Source organism: Pithys albifrons, chromosome 1 (assembly GCF_047495875.1).
Source record: "Pithys albifrons albifrons isolate INPA30051 chromosome 1, PitAlb_v1, whole genome shotgun sequence".
Classification (NCBI taxonomy): domain Eukaryota; kingdom Metazoa; phylum Chordata; class Aves; order Passeriformes; family Thamnophilidae; genus Pithys; species Pithys albifrons.
This window is the reverse complement of record NC_092458.1, coordinates 101,789,237-101,807,895: the sequence shown is the minus strand read 5'-3', so window position 1 is coordinate 101,807,895 and position 18,659 is coordinate 101,789,237.

Here is an 18,659-nt window from a genome sequence, read left to right as displayed (position 1 = left end):
TTATTTGTGGTCAATGACGTCTTCAACTACAGCCATATAGCCATGTGGGACCAAAGCAGACGCCTTTGGCCTGGGGCTTATGTTTTTGTAAGTGGCATGTGTAAATAATGTACCAAGTATATAACATTCCAGTAGGCTGAAAATCTTACATCTGCAATCAGGTTCATTTTTCTGTAAGAGCTAAAGAGGCAACCGTAAGGGGTATGGAGTTGGTCATTGTGTAAACACCAGTATTGTTTTAGTGTAACAACACAAGAATATTGTGAGTTTGTGGGTACCATATCCAATTAAAATAGGAAACTATCTGAAGCCTGGCTAGACGTCAGATTGTTAGGGTATCAGCTTATGGAGGAGGGAAAGAGATTTCTGCAAGATTAATTATATATAAAAATGAATCACATAATAAAAGTGTACCCTTTACCTCCGTAGCTGGATACAGGGGAGGGGTAAGTTGACTGATCAAAAAAAGCAATGAGATTGTCCAGTCAGGATGAAAAAGAAGGCACTAATGACAAATTGTATTTCCTATGCATTGACCTAGAGAACAGACCGGAACGGGGTCCTCACCTTCCTGTAACTGTTGCAAGCAATGGACTCACATAAGCCATAACATAAGTGAGTAATTGTGACAATTGAACCTACTACAAATTTTATTTAAAAACACATGTTGGGTGGAGGCAGTGCTCTGCAGGAAGTATCAGATGTTACTATAGTAAGTATCAGACCCTTATCCTTTTTTTATTTTCTGAACAGCAGCAAGATAATCAGAGGAAGAGTAAAATGTTAAACTTTCCTTATAAAAAAATTACACTTGTTATAAAAATACATTTTAAGAGTGAAAGATACGCATGTGATGTATTCTACAGCTGTTCCTTTAGAGGACTAGAAGGCCTGAAAAGCTCTTGAGTATAGTTTATGTGAGGAGCAGCAGCAGACACTTAATCTCAGTCCTAGAATTTTACAGCCAGTATGCTGTCTCTGAACATCTCTGCTCTAGTTAGCAGAACATCTGTAGTAGAAAAACAGAACTCAGATAAATCTGCCTTCTCTAATATTTCTCCAAACCTTACCACTTTTTATCATTATTTCTTTAAATATTTTTTCAAGATTTGTATGTTCAGTTTCTCCCTGTCCTCCTAGCTCCATTCATGAGTCTTTCAGCTAGCTGTACAACTTTAAATTTTTAAATTTTTAATGAGCCTCATCTAAACAAAAACTATTTCAATACTGAATTATCAGTGTCACTTTACTTAAATCTTGTTTTTTTTTTTTGTACCTAGACTGTATAAATAGCCTTAAATAGCTAGATCTGAAATTCTGAAGCAATTAAAATAAATGAAATGCCTCAAATGTTTTGTTTGTGTTTGTTTGTTTGTTTGTTTGGGGGGTTTTTGGTTTTTTTTTCTAGTCAAGTCCTCAGCTGATGCAAATTGGGATAGTTCCATGTGGGCAAAGTGTCAGAGGCATAGCTTTATGAATTTACACATCTATAAATGATATTCCAGTAGGTGGAATATCTTTTCCCATGTCATCTGAGGCATAAACCAGAAAATGTGCTTCACTAGACTTCAAAGTTAAAACTGTAAGAGTGATTAAAGAGAAATTTAAAACAAATATTCACTTGCCAGATCTCACCTGGCATTAATACACATGCTCCACCACTTAAGATATTAAGTTCTGGTTGCTGTGTGCACAGATTTTTCCATCTAAATCCTGGTTGCCCTGAAACTTGGGAATAATTGTGCAGGTGCTCTGAGGCAAGAGCTGGGCAAAGTGCTCTCAGGTGGCACGGCTGTCAGCACAGAGCTTCATCTGGATTGCCCTCACACAAAACAGAAATCTTTGCCATGAAAGGAAAACGTGGAGACCCTGCAGCGTGCTCTCCCCACAGAGAGTTCTGTAACATTAATCTACAAGGAGGATCATTTTGAAAGCACTTCTCGCTCTTGTACATTGTCTAAGAAGGCAGGTAGGTGTGCACTGGTCATATCTAGGAGAGGATCATGAACATGCTTTTGGAGGGATTCTCTTGTTATTCTCCTATTAGCTCCACTTACTGTGCTTTGGTTTGCACCAGGTAGGGGTCATGGAGCACACAAACAAGATTCCTTTGGGATGAAACTAAACCAGAAGTTATGTTCCCATGGGCACAGGAATAGACTAGAGCTAGACCAAATAAATCTACCTAAAGGTGCACATCCTTAGCACCAACTGTTCCACATCCAGATCTCCTCCTATCCAACTGCATGACTTCCGAGAACAGACAGTCCTGCTACTGTTGAGGAAAATCAAGGCACAAACAGGCTGCAGTGTCAACTGAGAGCTACACAACATTCCTTTTCAAATGCAAAGGTCTTAGACACTTTGCAGGCTAGGATCCTGTATGAAGAAATGATAAGTGAATGCATATGTAAGATGGGGACGTAGATTTCAGTATGTATTTTACTGTCTTTAACAGTGGAAAGCATACATTTAGTGATTAGCATGTACATTTTAATGACTAATACATACATTTTAATGTTTAGCACATTTCTTGCAATGCCAGGAGGTCCATGTAATATTTAAATGCTATGTTAGTCTTATTTTAGGGGCTTAAATGGGTCTCAAATGATGCATTAGGCTTATGCTGGCCTTGGGCATAAGGGCGCAATTCACCCTGAAAGAAGAGACCAAACGTAAGTCTCATCACAGCTGCAATACTCATTTCTGGAATGCATCCAGCAGGTCTTATCCAGGCCGCCATTACAGACAGGCAGTTTGAGTTTTTCCAGTTCCTAATGATTACACAGTATCCTGGAGTCAGTGGGACAATTTCCACCAAGAGTGAAACTCTTTGTATTTAATATCCCCCTAAAATAAAAGTGGTATAAGAGAAGGGACTCAGTCTTTTTCTTCTTTTATTGCTGCTGTTGAAAAGTCATAGCCCACAGGGATTGGAGCACTCGGCAAAAGTACAAAATATGTAGTACATCCTGTTTCACCAAAGTAGGCAGATCCTCTCCAGTAACAACCAGACCAGTACAATGGAAGACTTTGTCTGGTTTTCCTGCACATACGGTGCTATAGCGTGCATGGTATTTCATCATGGTTTCCATTTCAGGAAGTTAAATGATGAAAATTGATAAATATCATGACTCCTTTTTCTCCAACAGTTCCAGGAGGGTGAGTGTTTAAAAGGAATGGGAAAACCTCCCTGGAGCTCTATTACATGATACTGCAATGTACCACAGGGAATTATTTCCCTCTTCAGTAAACATCCATAATATCATCAAATACAAATCTTGAAAATCTTCATCAGCCATGTTGCAAAGAAATAGAGAGAAAGAAAGGAAAGAAAGGAAGAAAGAAAGGAAGAAAGAAAGGAAGAAAGAAAGAAAGGAAAGAAAGAAAGAAGGAAAGAAAGAAAGAAAGAAAGAAAGAAAGAAAGAAAGAAAGAAAGAAAGAAAGAAAGAAAGAAAGAAAGAAAGAAAGAAAGAAAGAAAGAAGAAAGAAAGAAAGAAAGAAAGGAAGGAAGGAAGGAAGGAAGGAAGGAAGGAAGGAAGGAAGGAAGGAAGGAAGGAAGAGGAAGGAAGGAAGGAAGGAAGGAAGGAAGGAAGGAAGGAAGGAAGGAAGGAAGGAAGGAAGGAAGGAAAGAAAGAAAGAAAGAAAGAAAGAAAGAAAGAAAGAAAGAAAGAAAGAAAGAAAGAAAGAAAGAAAGAAAGAAAGAAAGAAAGAAAAAAGAAAGAAAGAAAGAAAGAAAGAAAGAAAGAAAGAAAGAAAGAAAGAAAGAAAGAAAGAAAGAAAGAAAGAAAGAAAGAAAGAAAGAAAGAAAGAAAGAAAGAAAGAAAGAAAGAAAGAAAGAAAGAAAGTGTCTAGCAGATTTAACACATGGACAGAGCAGAAAACAGCAGAAAACAGCCTGATCTTAATTATTGATATGAACAACTGGTCCTTTCAAAATCCATCTACCATGATCTTCAGCAGGAGGAAAATCTGGAGCAGGCTCACTCAATGAAAACACTACTTCCAGCATGCATTATGCTACAAAATGTCATTCCTATCTCTTTTGACTTATAATGGATTTACAAAGCAGTATCAAAACACACAGACCACCTTTCAGGGCTTTAGGAAACAGAGCAACAAACTTCCCAATCAACCCAAACTTTTGCTCTCCTACGTAGCCTGAGTTACAGAGTTTTCATCATAGCCTCAAGGCTGTTTCCTACATTACTTACTCTCTCTCAGAACTTCTCTGCTCCCTTGCCTGCAATATTTTCAGATTTTTTTTTCTCACAAGAGAACAGTTTGAAATGTGCATGTTGTGGTCTAGATCATGACCACACCAGGCAACCTTATTTCCTCCTGATGTTTACTGGGTTTTATATGCTCCAATATGAACTGAAAAATATGTGTACTCATGCTCTTGCCAATGAACAGCATGACTTTCCATGGTTCATAAAAACTCACCCATCCTCTGTGTAGGGAAACCATTCTCCTCTGCACAGAGCAGGAGTTCACTACTTCAAAACATGGAAAACATATGGTGACATGTTTTAAAAGAAAACATAATGACACAGTGTCCCAACCATGACCTTTTCCAACAACAACCCACCCTTTTGATCCTGGAACACTGACTAATACAATCAACTGGTCTACCACAAGGTGCTAGCTGCTTTTGTGTTTGTGCTTGGCAGCTGCAAGTTAGCCTGTTGTCAGACTTGCCATTTTTTCCTTTGGCGACTGACTTACGCCCAAAGCAGGAGAAAGGCAGAGCATGTTAAGGGGTAGTCTGTGCCTTGACCTCTTCCCCTGTGGAAACTGGAAGGTTTTCAAACCTGAGCCTCCGGGAGAGCAGAAGCACACACATAAACTTTGGAGTCAGGATATGTTTGGGCTCAAAAAAGACCATGTCTTCACATCCAAAACACTGAGCTTGAACCACTTGACTTGTTAAACCTGGATCTTGGTATTTCCAGGGAAGAAATAAGAGCCTTTGGTAAGGTGTTGCAAGGCTTATTAACCTTAACAGTTAAAAAAATTGCATCCAATTTTTAATCTAATGCATTTAGCTTCAGTGCCCAGACATCACACCTCATTAAACATTTTCCTGCTAGTCTGAAGAATCTACTTCTATCTCCTAGTTAGTAAAGTTATAGATAATAGCCTTGTCACTCTAACACTTGCTTCAAGAGGCTTAAACACAGTAAGAAGCTTGTGCATAGGCAAAGAACAATTCTTTAGTATTTCAGTCATTCTCAGGGGCAATGCCCTAGCCTTATTCAGTTTACAAAAAATATCTTCAAGCTGTGGATATTGCTGCTGAATAAAGCAATGCCACTCATGCCAGTGTAAAATACACTTGTAACTAGACTTGCTATAACTCTGTTGGGCAAAGCACCACACCAGAAACTCACACTCCTGATGAACAGCAGCAGCTTCTCCCTTTGCTTTGGCAGACTCTGCTTCTCTGGAGGCAATGTTCCTCTTCTAAGATCATGGCTTACAGTCTTTGTTTTCAGATGTTCTGTTTTGCTCCATACTTAATCATCAGGATACTAAATTCTTCATGTCAGTGTCCAGCCCATATTAAATCTGAGATGGTCTCCCAAACTGATTTTACAATTTATGATGTGACTGTGATTTTATATTTCTGTGACATGGGGTGCCCCTCAGGGGTCTGTACTGAGCCCAGTGTTCTTTAATATCTTCATCAATGACATAGACAAAAGGGTCAAGTGCACCCTCAGCAAATTTGCAGATGACACCAAGCTGAATGGTGCAGTGACACACCTGAAAGACGGGATTCTTCCAGAGGGAACGAGACCAGCTTGAGAAGTGGGACCATGGGAATCATGAGATTTAACAAGTGCAAGATGCTGCTGCTGGGTCAGGGCAGCCCCTGGTATCAATCCAAGCTGGGGATGAACAGGTCAAGAGCAGCCCTGCTGAGAAAGACTTGGGCATGCTGGTGGGTGAGAGGCTGGATATGTCCTGGCCATGAGCACTGGGAGCCCAGTCCTGGGCTGCATCCAAAGTAGTGTGGGCATCAGGGGAGGGAGAGGATTCTGCCCCTCTGTTCTACTCTGGTGAGTCCCCACTGGCAATGCTGCCTCCAGCTCTGGGGTCCCAGCCCAAGGACATGGACCTATTGGAGCAAGTCCAGAGGAGGCCACCAAGGTGATTAGAGGGAGGGAGCACCTCTGCTATTAGGAAAGGCTGAGAGAACTGGGATTGTTGAGCCTGGAAAGGAGAAGGCTTCAGGATAATCTATTGGTGGCTTTCCAGTACCTGAAGGGAACCTACAAGAAAGATGGGACACAAGACTATTTACAAGGACCTGTAGTGACAGGGCAACCAGGAATGGCTTCAAACTGAAGGAGAATAAGTTTAGATTAGATATTAGGAAAAAATTCTTCCTGGTGGGAGTGGTAAGGCACTGGTGCAGGTTCCCCAGAGAAGCTGTGGATCTCTCATCCCTGGAAGTGTTCAAGGCCACATTGGATGGGGCTCTGAGAAACCTGGTCTAGTGGAAGGTGTCCCTACCCACAGCAGCAAGATTGGAATGAGATGATCTTTAAGGTCCCTTCCAATCCAGATTATTCTTTGATTCTATGTTATTTCCAGGTCACTGATAAAAATATTAAACTGTGTTGACCTAAGAGCTGTGTTCTTTTATATTCAGCTGGGAAGTCTTGTTGATAATAAGTGTCTTGCTTGATAATAAATGCCTCTTTGTAATCACATGTTGAGGTTTATCAGTTTCCAGTATTGTCAACGTTTGCTGCATATTTTCTACTCCTTGTCAAATCCACACAAACAACACTGAGAAACTACACTTTAATAAGGATGTATAATAGTTCTCTGTTGTATAGTCACTTCCTTCTTATCCTCTATCTGTTGGAAGTTTTGACATTCAGGCCCAGGGCTGCTGTCTAGAACATCTCTGCTGGGGTCCCTCAGAGTGAAATAAGGCTTCCTGAGTGGCACTGACAAAGACATGACCTCACTCCAGTTACGTTTTGTCTGCTTATACACATTTCTACTTACAGGGCTCAGATAGGACCTCCCTCCTGTACTTTACCGAGACATAAAAAACCCTATCCTTTCCAGATTGCATCTTTTGAGAGCTCCTTTCGGTAAATTCTAGTTCAAGGGGTGATTTGTCTTAGAAAAACCTGTCTACACTTTTATATAAACCAAGTCAGACCAATTTCTGGGGAAGTACATTATAGCAGTCTCACTTACTGCTGAGTTTTACGTATTAAGAAGTAAAGATTTAGTGGGTGAGGAAAATCTGCAAATCCTTGACAAAAAGCCTCACTCCATATCTCTGTGCACAAGCTGTACTTGTCCTTGGAAGTAAACGCTGAGTGAGGCCCTGTATTCTGTTGGTTTGTTTTTGTTTTATCTGTGTATTCACTTACAGTGATATGAAGTAGTCCCAGTTATAACTAATCAAGTAATTATAATGCAGCAGTCTTGCACATGTGGAAATTAAGGACTGCACAAAGTGCAAGGCAGTGGCCCATCAGACTGTTATCTGCAGTATAACCCCTATGGACCTTTCTCCTCTCTCATTTGGCTAAACCTGTTTTAACAAGCACCTGGAATGGTTCAGCTATGATGTTTCTGCTGTTCCTGCTCTGTAAACCCAGAGGACTACTTTACATACTTCTCTTGTCACAGTGACCTGCATGGGGCAGAGTCAAAATTCCAAAACAAAGCAAGCAGATGCTGTGGGCCCATGAAAGCCACATGAAGTTGGAGCTCTGATGGTTTTCATTATGTTGTGGTGTGAGTGCCCTGCATTCACATGGCCTGATGAATTTTAGTAAACTCTGCCATTAGTTTGAGTTTGAGACTTTCTGCAGATTTGAAGGAACTCTGTGTGCATGTTTACTTGCCTACATAAGGTGGGGATTTTATTTTAGTTTTTAATGTTGTAAAACCAAACACTCTTATTCTCCATCCTCTTTACTTACATTTTGTTGTGCTACCAGGAAAACACTAGGAGAAGTATTGGTCAATACCTCTTAGAGTAAAAGCTAGTAATGCTTCCCAGTAGTAAATGTTGTGGGAAAGACGTGAATTCCTTTAGAGTTTTGAATCAGATTCTTTTTTTCCTTCAACCCATTCCTCAGATTTGAGGAATTCCAAAAAGAAGGGCTTTTATACTAAACCCAAAACTATCTATATTGTTAATGGGAACGTCAAACTGCTGTTTTTACAATGTGTGATTCAGAGACCTCTGCCACCCACACACTAACTATAACCACAAAAGGCAACACTTCAGAGCATCCTATCTGAGAATCCATCTATGTGGGCTTTTCAGACAGACCTGAGGCTCTTGCTTATGCTTCACATTGCTTGGACATGAGCCAGCTCTAATTTAGAAGTCCTGCAGACATGTTAGCTCAGTTCTGTGTTTGAGCTAATATCAAAGCCATTGCAATCATCTGGGTTGAGATGATGCCTTGAGGGTAAAATTCAGTCCTCAGGTGATCCAGGGTGGTGTTGCCTCCATGGATGTCAGACAAGTTTTTGCCTCAGAATAAAACCACACAAGGGAGTATGTGGTTTTCTGCTTTCTGTTATGTGCCATAACCATTACTCTTGCCCAACAGACTTTTCTACAGAACTGATGCTGAGCTTGCAGCCTGTTTGAGGAAGCATCTTTGAACCCAGCAGCCTCCCTGCTGAACATGAAGCAGCTCATGAAAAACCTCCACCCCTGGCCCATCTTTTTCTTCCTTGCTTTTTACCCACTCAGGCCTGGCCAAAATCCAGTCCTCAGCCAAAGCCTGTGGGACTCCTTTCCCAGTGCACATACTTTACACATTAAAAAAATAAGAGTTGCATCAGAAGGAAACCAGCTAGAAACCCCCTGCCTGCAGTCATGTCACACCCAGAAGCAATATCAAGGGCTCTTGGCTCTCAGTCTCGGCAGACAAGTTTGCACCTGAATCATTTGGAAGCAAAATCCTTTCAGGAAAAAGGCATCTGGTACAAAATATAGTATCAATTCCTTTGTTTAGTTTAGCTGAATCCCATGGTTTTGCATTTTCATCCCTCAATCCTCCCTACCAGAGAAACAAATCTCCAGTAATTTGAACTCATGCACACTCTGTACTAACTCCTGATACTGGTAACCCGTTCCATATTGTCAGTACCATTCCCATTAAATAGTTCTGCCATGTTTCCTCTGTGCTCCAAGTGCAGAGAAACAGATGGGTAAACAAAGCAAAGAGTGGCTGTGTCTGACTGCACCTGGGTTTTGGTTTAAAATCTATGGAAACTTAGGACTAATTAGGTAATTTTAAAATAAGAGAAATTCCTACAAGGCTTTTTATTTTGCTTCTTCAAAAAAAATGAGATGTGGAGGCATCCTGGATTATAGCATGTAAATTGATGTGGAGATAAGATAGGCTCTATTTTGTTTGAGACTCAGAAAGATACTTTAGTTAAAGCTCATTGTTGTTGGCAGCCTACTTACCTTACTGAAATGCAACTTACCCTTGTCGTTTACCAGCTTTTTTCACAACCCTTTGATAGGAGTACAAGCTAGGAGCAAAGTGATAGTGGGAAGTCTTTTTATGGGAGGTTTGTTGAATGATTATGAAAATGTTGTTACACTTAAAAAACAGTGCAAGATAACCTCTCTGCTTTTTTTTTTTCCTGAAAATTCAGACCCATGGTTAACTATGTCTTTCACATCATATTGGTACTGTGCATACCTTTCAAAACTCAAAAATTAAAACAGGAAGAATGAAACCGGTCTTCTGTAAAAGGGTGCTCTCCAAAAGGTTTTTAGGCAGTGTTTTAGTCTGGGGCTGAGACAACTGATATTTTACCGACTTAGGCGATAGTGCATAATGACTGTTAATAGTATCTTGTGACTGTGAATGTTCAACCTGTATTTTATTCGCTTTCTGTTTTGTCTCTGACTGCCTTCACCAAAGAAGGCAAGAAAACCCTTCTGAAAAGCAGATAATGATTTTGCAAAAATCATTGCAAAAAGGCTGGGAGATCTTTTTGACATCTGGTGTGTTTCTTACACTCTGCCTTTTCCCGTCTTCCTGCCTCCAGCTGGTAGCTGTTCTCTTAAAACCTCACTGACAAATGCTGCCTCTGGATTCCCATTTCTTTCCATTGCAGACATATCCATGTTCTCTGCTTGTGCAGCACAGCCTCCTGTGGCTCTGGCAGTGTGGGTCAGCTGGTTCTTTCCACCTCTTTCTGGTGCCCAAGATGCTGTTTGCCTCCAGCAGCATCCCTCAGGAAAGGAGGTGTTTGACTTCTTGCTCTACCTGGCAGCCCTTCACTGCCACAGAGCTGTGGAGGGAGCAAGGATGAGATGGAACTTACTGATTGTTGGAAAACAGGAGACTAATTGATGTAAAATAACAAAATAAAAAAATTGCCTTCAGCTCAATGGCTACAGTTGTGGATTTTTTCCTCCTTTTTCTTTGTTTGTCCATTATTTTGGTTTGGTTTGGTTTGTTTGCTTTGCTTTGGTTCTTTTGTGGGCTTGAACTTTTTCATGCTGTTTAGAATGACAACAATAAAAGTTGCTAAATTAAAAATAAACATATATTTGGTACCTGGAAAGGCTAATTACTGCTTCCATAGATTTAAGAGACTGCAAGTCTTGATGAGAGGTTTTCTGGAAACTAGGCAGGTCTCTAAGCTGAAGTCACACAGTAAAGTGGTCTTGAAATATCCAGTACCCCTTGTATGTACATAAAAATCTAGAGACATTCTGGTTTTAGCACTGTGCTTGGCAAATAAGTATTCAAAAAGCTAAAGTTTTATACCCTGTCACTGCTACCAACTAATTGCAGCAGTAAGTTGTGCAGATAAACATGAAACCAGGTTAATAACAGTTGAAATTCTTCATAAAGGGACTTACACCAAACATGGAGCCTGTAAGGCATCTATTTCTCCAAGGTCCTCTTTATCAGAGGATTTGAGACTCACAGCAATTTACTGTATGGCATTGCAGAACAGTGAAATTACTCTTGCTCTTTTCAAGTCAAGCAGCTGAAACAAGCTGATATTGTAACATCAGGTGTTGTGGTCAGAGTCATGTGGAGAGCTCGGACTGGAGGAACAAACCCCTAGAGCCTGAAAGAGTCCGGTAACAAGGCTGTTTTTATTTCAACCGTGACAGAAAGTCACCTCTGTGAATAGCTGAGGGTGGATGTATCAGACCAGGGAACACAGCGATCCTCATTATAATAAATTGTTTCCTCTGAGACCTCCTGATGGCCTGTAAAACAGGAGAGGACTGGGCTGCAGTCCTGGATGTAGCAGGTGCGAGGGTGAGGGATGATGTGCTTGGGGCTGGGGCTGGCAAGGCCCCCTCCAAGGTCACCCTGCTCTCTGCATAGCCCTGGTGGTGTCCTGGGAGCATACACAGGGCAGCGACCTGTCAGCAGGGAAGGAACACCAATGCCTCTGAGGATCTTCTGACCCCTCATTAATGACTCAAAGAGTCTCCCTGTTACTTCATACTGCTCTGGGGTTTCATCCCTTTGGCTTGTAGATTCACAGGTCCTTCATTTCTGCTGGACATCCTGACTGAACCACAGTACACCGAGGGGCCTTGGAACTGAGGGCTCTTTCAAAACTCAGATTTTGTTTTCTTCTGTTTTAGTTCTCGGGCTTATTCAGGATGTGCTGAATATGGCAGATCCTTTTCCAAGCTCCGTAAGCATCCAAACTTGCAATGAGCTGGAGATGCTTGACCAGGGAGGTTGGACCAAATGACACTGTGGTGCCTTCCAACCTGATCCATTCTGGTTGGAACCTATGAAGCACCTAGAAATTAACTTCGTGAGAACTCTTGGGAATTGCCAGCAAAACCTTCTCCACATGTTCTTACACTTGCATTCCAAATAAGTGCCTGAAGCCTTTCCGGAAATCCTAAATGCCATTGAAAGTCAGTGACAAATGGCTATGGAGTTTTCTAAAACCCCAGATAATTTAGGAATACATTCAGTAATCACATGAAATTGCAAGCTTTGAAAAAGTGTATTAATGTGGATTCATCATTTCAAATGAGAGACAAGTGTGGAAAACCTGTGAAAAGGCGAGTCTTTTTTGTTGTTCTGGAAGACCTCTGCTAGCCTATTTTATCTTCTCCTGCATCTCTATCTCAATTTGTTCTCGAATCTTGGAACTAAACATTTTGGTGCCCAACCAGTTAAAGAACATTTTTCTTACATATGAAATGACATGTCTGAAAACATCTTGACTCTATTAGCATTATTGCTGTGGTACTGAAAAGGTTCTCTTTCAATCATTTCATATTAGGATGGTGCTGACTGATCTGCAGCCTCGTCTAATAACAGTGCTTGTAAAAGTAAGATTTCACTAAGCATTAATTTTGCATCACACAATTTTATTTTTAACATTCTGTTTGCCTAAAAAAAAGCAAACTTCCTTTACTGATGTTAGTTGTACAAATATTTACTGACTCACCTAAGTCAGGCTTTCAACTAAAACAGTTTTTAGCCAGCTGAATAAGGTAATTTAAACAGTCATATACCATAAAAAAAACTCAAACCAAAACAAAAAAAAAATTCACATGCATCAAACATATATTTGAAAGAGAGGGTAATTTATCATAATCAGACTTGAACTAGACTTTCTTTTATAATGCAGTAAATAAATTAATTTTGCCACCACTCAACTGAAATAATTAAAATGGCACTGATGTATGATCAGCCTCTTCACAATCTCATTCTGCTGCTTTTGTTCAGAGTAAAAGGATGAGTAAAATGCCTCCAAAGGGCGTTTTGTCTAGGCTGATGTTGCAAAATGAGCATTGTGAGGGTTTTATTTCATTTGTCTATTTGTTTTGCTGGAGGTGTGGACTTGTAGCCAGGTTCCCAAATAATGGAAAAATACAGTCTCATCAGTCAAAAGATGCACAGCTTACAGTAGTCTTTGTTTTTACCACAAGCAACCAGGAAAACTAGAGGAGGTCCACTGCAGAGGAGGAAGGAGAGAGGGAGGCACCCATTGTGCAGGCTTCTTTAGAGGCTGTGACCATAATGTACCTCTATTTGAAAGGATTTTTTTTCTCCTCTTCCCTCGTTTTAGCTTTGGTTTAAAAAAAAATAAGATAAAAGCATATAATGCCATTAGTCACAGCTTTGTTAGAAGGAAGCCAGCACTAAATCTTGCTTCCTTTTAGGCTCTGCTTTGTATTTTGGTGATGTGAAAAATGAGATCTGAATGCAAATGGGCCCATTGTTTATTCTGAGCTTCATTTCTACTTCTCTGGACATTTTTTAATTTAAATGTAGCAATGATTGTCTGTTTCTAAGGCCCTGATTAATGGAAACAACCCACATCATTAACAAAACCAGCAATACCTCTTTGACATATTCTGAGTCTACACCAGATACAATCTTCCCTGAACTGCTGTGGAGTCATCCAGCTGATCCCATGGTTTTGAGTTCAGACCCAAGGTGTGTGGTGGAATGTGCAGAAAAGATGATCTGGATCAAATTCCTCTTTAGTGTCTACTTTAAAGAGGAAGGAACTGGTTAGTGGGTCTTCCCAGCTCAGGTCTGTGTTCAACCATATTGTCATCCAAAAATGGGAGAGTTGTGAAGAGTCTCTAACTGGTATTTTCTAAAGAAAAGCCTTTCTCATGCCTCTGCACTAGAAGCATCTGTTCTTATTTATGAGGCTGTTCATATACAAGAGGATATCATATATTTTCATTCTGGATAGCTTATTCCTGATTGAAAAAAACCCAAACCAAACCAAAACCCAAGCTGACAAAAAACAACATATGAAAGGAAAAAAAAAGTCACACCTTGATAAGGTCTCACACCAAATGAGGTGGGACTGAGTGCCTGGCTCCTTGATGAGATGTTTTCACCCAGGCTGGTCCTGCTTCAGCAAAGCACTCAAGTGCATCCATAAGCCCTGTTCACTCCAGTGGGCCATGAAGCCTGGAATTCTATTTGACTTAGTGTAACAGCTGCTGAACAAACTCATAGTACTGCCTCCCCCTCAGAGATGCAGGAAGCAACCTGATTAGAGCTCATATAAGAGACTACTAGCAAAAGCCAAGTGCTCTGTACAACAACAAGTTTTACTGATCTCATAAAACTCAGGAACACTTCTCTTAGTCAGCCACCTATTTTTGACTGCCATTTACAACATGTCTAAAGACACAGACCACTCTTGCAATAAGTCTCAGCATTTAAAGTACTCCCTAAAAGAAACATCAGTACTTTCCCCACTTGTGCAGCTGCATAAGCCTTGTCTCTCATTTAGATATGTCTAAGAGGGCTTGTCTGCTGTTACTCTGGCTGCCATATGCCTGGTGCTGTTGCATCACAGGCAAGAAGGTTGGACAGCCTCTTGTCTTGGTTTGAGATAAGCAACTGCCAACCCCCCCAAGCACAGAGAGAAAAGCCTCCCTCCTAACACCAGGGAAAGGGAGGAAAAGAGAGGGGAAAGGAAAAAAAACACTTCAAACCGCATTTATACTAAATCTACATATATTTTTCACAGAAAGAAAGAGACAATTAGAAGAGAGTACAAATATACACTCACACAAGTCTACAACAACAAGTTCCCCACCTCAACTTCATAACGAACACACAAATTCTACTGTCTTAACTACACATTACTTAAGAAGAAGCTTATTCCCCAGGGAGACAAACCCAAGCAGAAAGGAGAGACCCAGAACAACACGTTTTACTTTCCTGAGGTACCCTGTGAGCCAGTGGTGGGCCTGGTCCTCTCCATCCCCCCTGGGACAGCATCGTGCGTCCTCCCAAGAGGAGGGCTGAGAAGCGACTGCCTTAACCACTCCCACACTGGTTCCTGCTTCCCTGGAGATGATGTCATAATGTGGTATGGAATACAAACTTACTGGCTAGAAGAGGTCAGCTGTTAGCTCAGCCCAGCTCAAGTCAGCTGACAGCTTTGGCCTAGTCCACACTTCAGAGCCCAAATCTAGGCCCACCTAGGTGAACCCATAACATTCTCCACCCCTTATTCCATACCATATTATGTCACTCATATCTTAGGTTCTCATGCTTAAACACTCTTTGCTTTTCCAGGGCTGTTTTCCACCCCTCCATAATGTGGCTAAGAGTCCATTAGGATGGGGTAGATATTTCAGATGGGAAAAAAGCAGGCCAACTCAGGTCATCTTATCTGATGGTTCACGTCTTTCAGTAGGGTTACCATCCTCTCTTCAGGAGTCTCTAGTTTCCCACTGGGGTTAAAATAGTGTTCACAGTCAGATCCACCCCTTGGCCTCATCCACCTACAGGTGGCCTGAGGCATCATAGGCCCATTGAGCCAGGAAGAACCCTCCCCCAGCCAGTCCAGGGTGTGATGTTCTTCATCAGCTCGGCTCTTGGGCACATCAACACTCACACGATGGGTTTCAAAGATTCAACTCAAATGGCAGTGTCCCACCACACATCAACAGCTTACACAGGCTTCTCTTCATGTCTTTCTCCTCGGTCACACAGAAGTACTACAGTTCACCATGTGAGCCATCCCCCTTAGCAGCAGTCCTAACAGCTTTGGCAGCCTCGGAAGCAGCCCCAACAGCAGCACAAGCAAGCAGCAGAGGCAGAAGCAGCCCCGGCGGCTCGCCAGCCCTGGCTCGCTCGCAGCCCTGGCTCGGCTCGCGGCCTCTCACGGCTCGCGGCCTCTCACAGCTCGCGGCCTCTCACGGCTCGCAGCCTCTCATGGCTCGTGGCCTCTCATGGCTCGTGGCCTCTCACAGCTCACAGCCTCTCATGGCTCGTGGCCTCTCACAGCTCACAGCCTCTCACGGCTCGCAGCCTCCCCCAGCTCGCTCGCAGCCCTGGTGGCAGCCCCGCCAGCGACAGCTCTGGCTCCTGCGGGTCACTCAGCACTGCGGGCGCTGGTTCTGGGCGCCGCATCTGTTGGGTTCTCTGCAGGGGGTTCCGCAGCACCTCTTTTCCCTGTTCACTGGGGTCTCACAATGGCAAGCACACTTCACAGCTGTGGATAACCTTAAGAACAGTGTTCAGGGTTAAATCCACCCCTCGACTTTATCCACCTACAGGTGGCCTGAGGCACCATGGGCCCATCGAGCCAGGAACAACTCCTCCCCATGCCAGTCCAGGTGAGATGCTCCTCATCAGCTCGGCTCCTGGGCACATCAGCATTCACATGATGAGTCCTCAGGGATTCAACTCAAACAGCCATGTCTTGCCACACACGAACAGCTTTCATGGGCCTCTCTTTTCTGCAGTGGCTACAGTCACAGCAGGCACCAGTCGAGCTGTTTGAACTCACAAAGACAGTGAAACAGTGAAAACGAGCATTCAACAGCAAGGGAGAGTTGTTTACATTTTCTGTTCTGGATGTACTTAAACAAGGCACTTATCAATCTATGTTTCTACAACAATCCTCCCGGGAAGCCTGCCAAGATTCTGGGACACCCGCCAAGGTCCTCCGTCGCTCCCGGGTTTCGGCACCAGTAACTGTCTTGGTTTGAGATAAGCAACTGCCAACCCCCCCAAGCACAGAGAGAAAAGCCTCCCTCCTAACACCAAGGAAAGGGAGGAAAAGAGAGGGGAAAGGAAAAAAAACACTTTAAACCGCATTTATACTAAATCTACATATATTTTTCACAGAAAGAAAGAGACAATTAGAAGAGAGTACAAATAGACACTCACACAAGTCTACAACAAGTTCCCCACCTCAACTTCATAACGAACACACAAATTCTACTGTCTTAACTACACATTACTTAAGAAGAAGCTTATTCCCCAGGGAGACAAACCCAAGCAGAAAGGAGAGACCCAGAACAACACGTTTTACTTTCCTGAGGTACCCTGTGAGCCAGTGGTGGGCCTGGTCCTCTCCATCCCCCCTGGGACAGCATCGTGCGTCCTCCCAAGAGGAGGGCTGAGAAGCGACTGCCTTAACCACTCCCACACTGGTTCCTGCTTCCCTGGAGATGATGTCATAATGTGGTATGGAATACAAACTTACTGGCTAGAAGAGGTCAGCTGTTAGCTCAGCCCAGCTCAAGTCAGCTGACAGCTTTGGCCTAGTCCACACTTCAGAGCCCAAATCTAGGCCCACCTAGGTGAACCCATAACACCTCTGCAAGTGGTTACAGTGCTCACTGCAACCTTGAACCACCAGGATAAGCTCTCTCTCCATCATCACTGATTAGTCTTACATAGTTCCCTTTTAGTTGTGTGGGAAATGAACTACTGAACCATATGTCCATGTGGCCAAGGAGGCCAGTGGTGTCCTAGGCTGTGTGAGGAAGAGTGTGGCCAGCAAGTTGAAGGTGATCCTCCCCTCTTCTCTGGTGAGCCCATATCTGGAGTGCTATGTCAAGTTTTGGGCTCCCCAGTTCAAGAAAGACAAGGAACTACTGGATCAGGTCCAGAGAAGGGCTATGGAGATAAGAAGGGGACTCAAACATGTCTCTTATGAAGAAAGGCTGAGGGAGCTGGGCAGGTTCAGCTTCCAGAAGAGATGACTCAGAAGGGATCTTATCAACGCATATAAATATCTTAAAGGTGTCAAGAGGATGGGACCAGAGTCTTCAGTGGCTCCCAGAGACAGGGAAAGGGCAAGAGGCACAAACAGAAACACTGGAAGTTTCATTTGAATATGAGGAAAATCTTCGTTACTGTGAGGGTAACAGAGCACTGGAACAGGCAGCCCAGAGAGACTGTGAAGTCTACATCTCTGGAGATATTCCAAACCCACCTGAACATATTCCTGTGCAACTACCTGTAGATGAACCTGCTTGTATCAGGAATTAAAACTGTTGACATTTTGGTCTGTGTTTTTGCCATTGCCTCCTGTGGAAAGATTTATCCTTTTCCTGCCAAATTCTGGGGAACTGGGCCTGAAAAGGTGAAAGTTTCATCCTTGAAGACAGAACTTGCATAAATTAAAGTTACTTGAGTCTCTCCTATTGGTTGAAGGGCTGATGGGGAGGAGCAAGGAGGAAGAGAAAAAAAAAAGAGGGAACAAGAGGGAGCAGCAGGGTCTGTGACTTCTTCCTGGGGGGGTGGACGCCTCCTTCCCCTGGGCAGACGTCTCCAGGGGGCTCAATAAAAAAGGTAAGAGAGCTTGTGTTCTTTGCATTGGTAGTTCTTTCCCCAAGAAGACAGCAGGGACACCTGCTGTCTGCCAATGCTTAGAAGATGTAGTCCCTGCCTTCGGGGGAGTGTCTGGAGTTGGTAAGACAACCTTACATGAGTAACTCTTTGGTAACTGGAGTGCTTACATGTTTGGGCTTTTTGTTTTAGTCTCCCTCTTTCTCTTTCCCTTCTCTTTGAGTTCTTGCTATTTGGTCACTCTTGTTAATAAAAATACTGGGTTTTTTTCTGAACTCTCTACGGTGCTCAGCCTCATTTTTCCAGCAATTGTAGAACCCACCCTACTATACTGCTTTAGCAGGGGAGTTGGACTAGATAATCTCCAGAGGTCTCTTCCAACCCCAAACATTCTGTGATTCTGTGAACCACTGCTTTTTGCTGCTCTTTGGGGAGTATTCAGACTTGTGAGATTTCTAAAACACAGCTCTAGCAGAATGTGACCTAGGGTGGTGGAGAGAAAAGGAACGAAGTAGGGAAGCCCCATTCTTGTATGCCACCCACTTAATCCACTATTATTACCTGTATAGTTATACT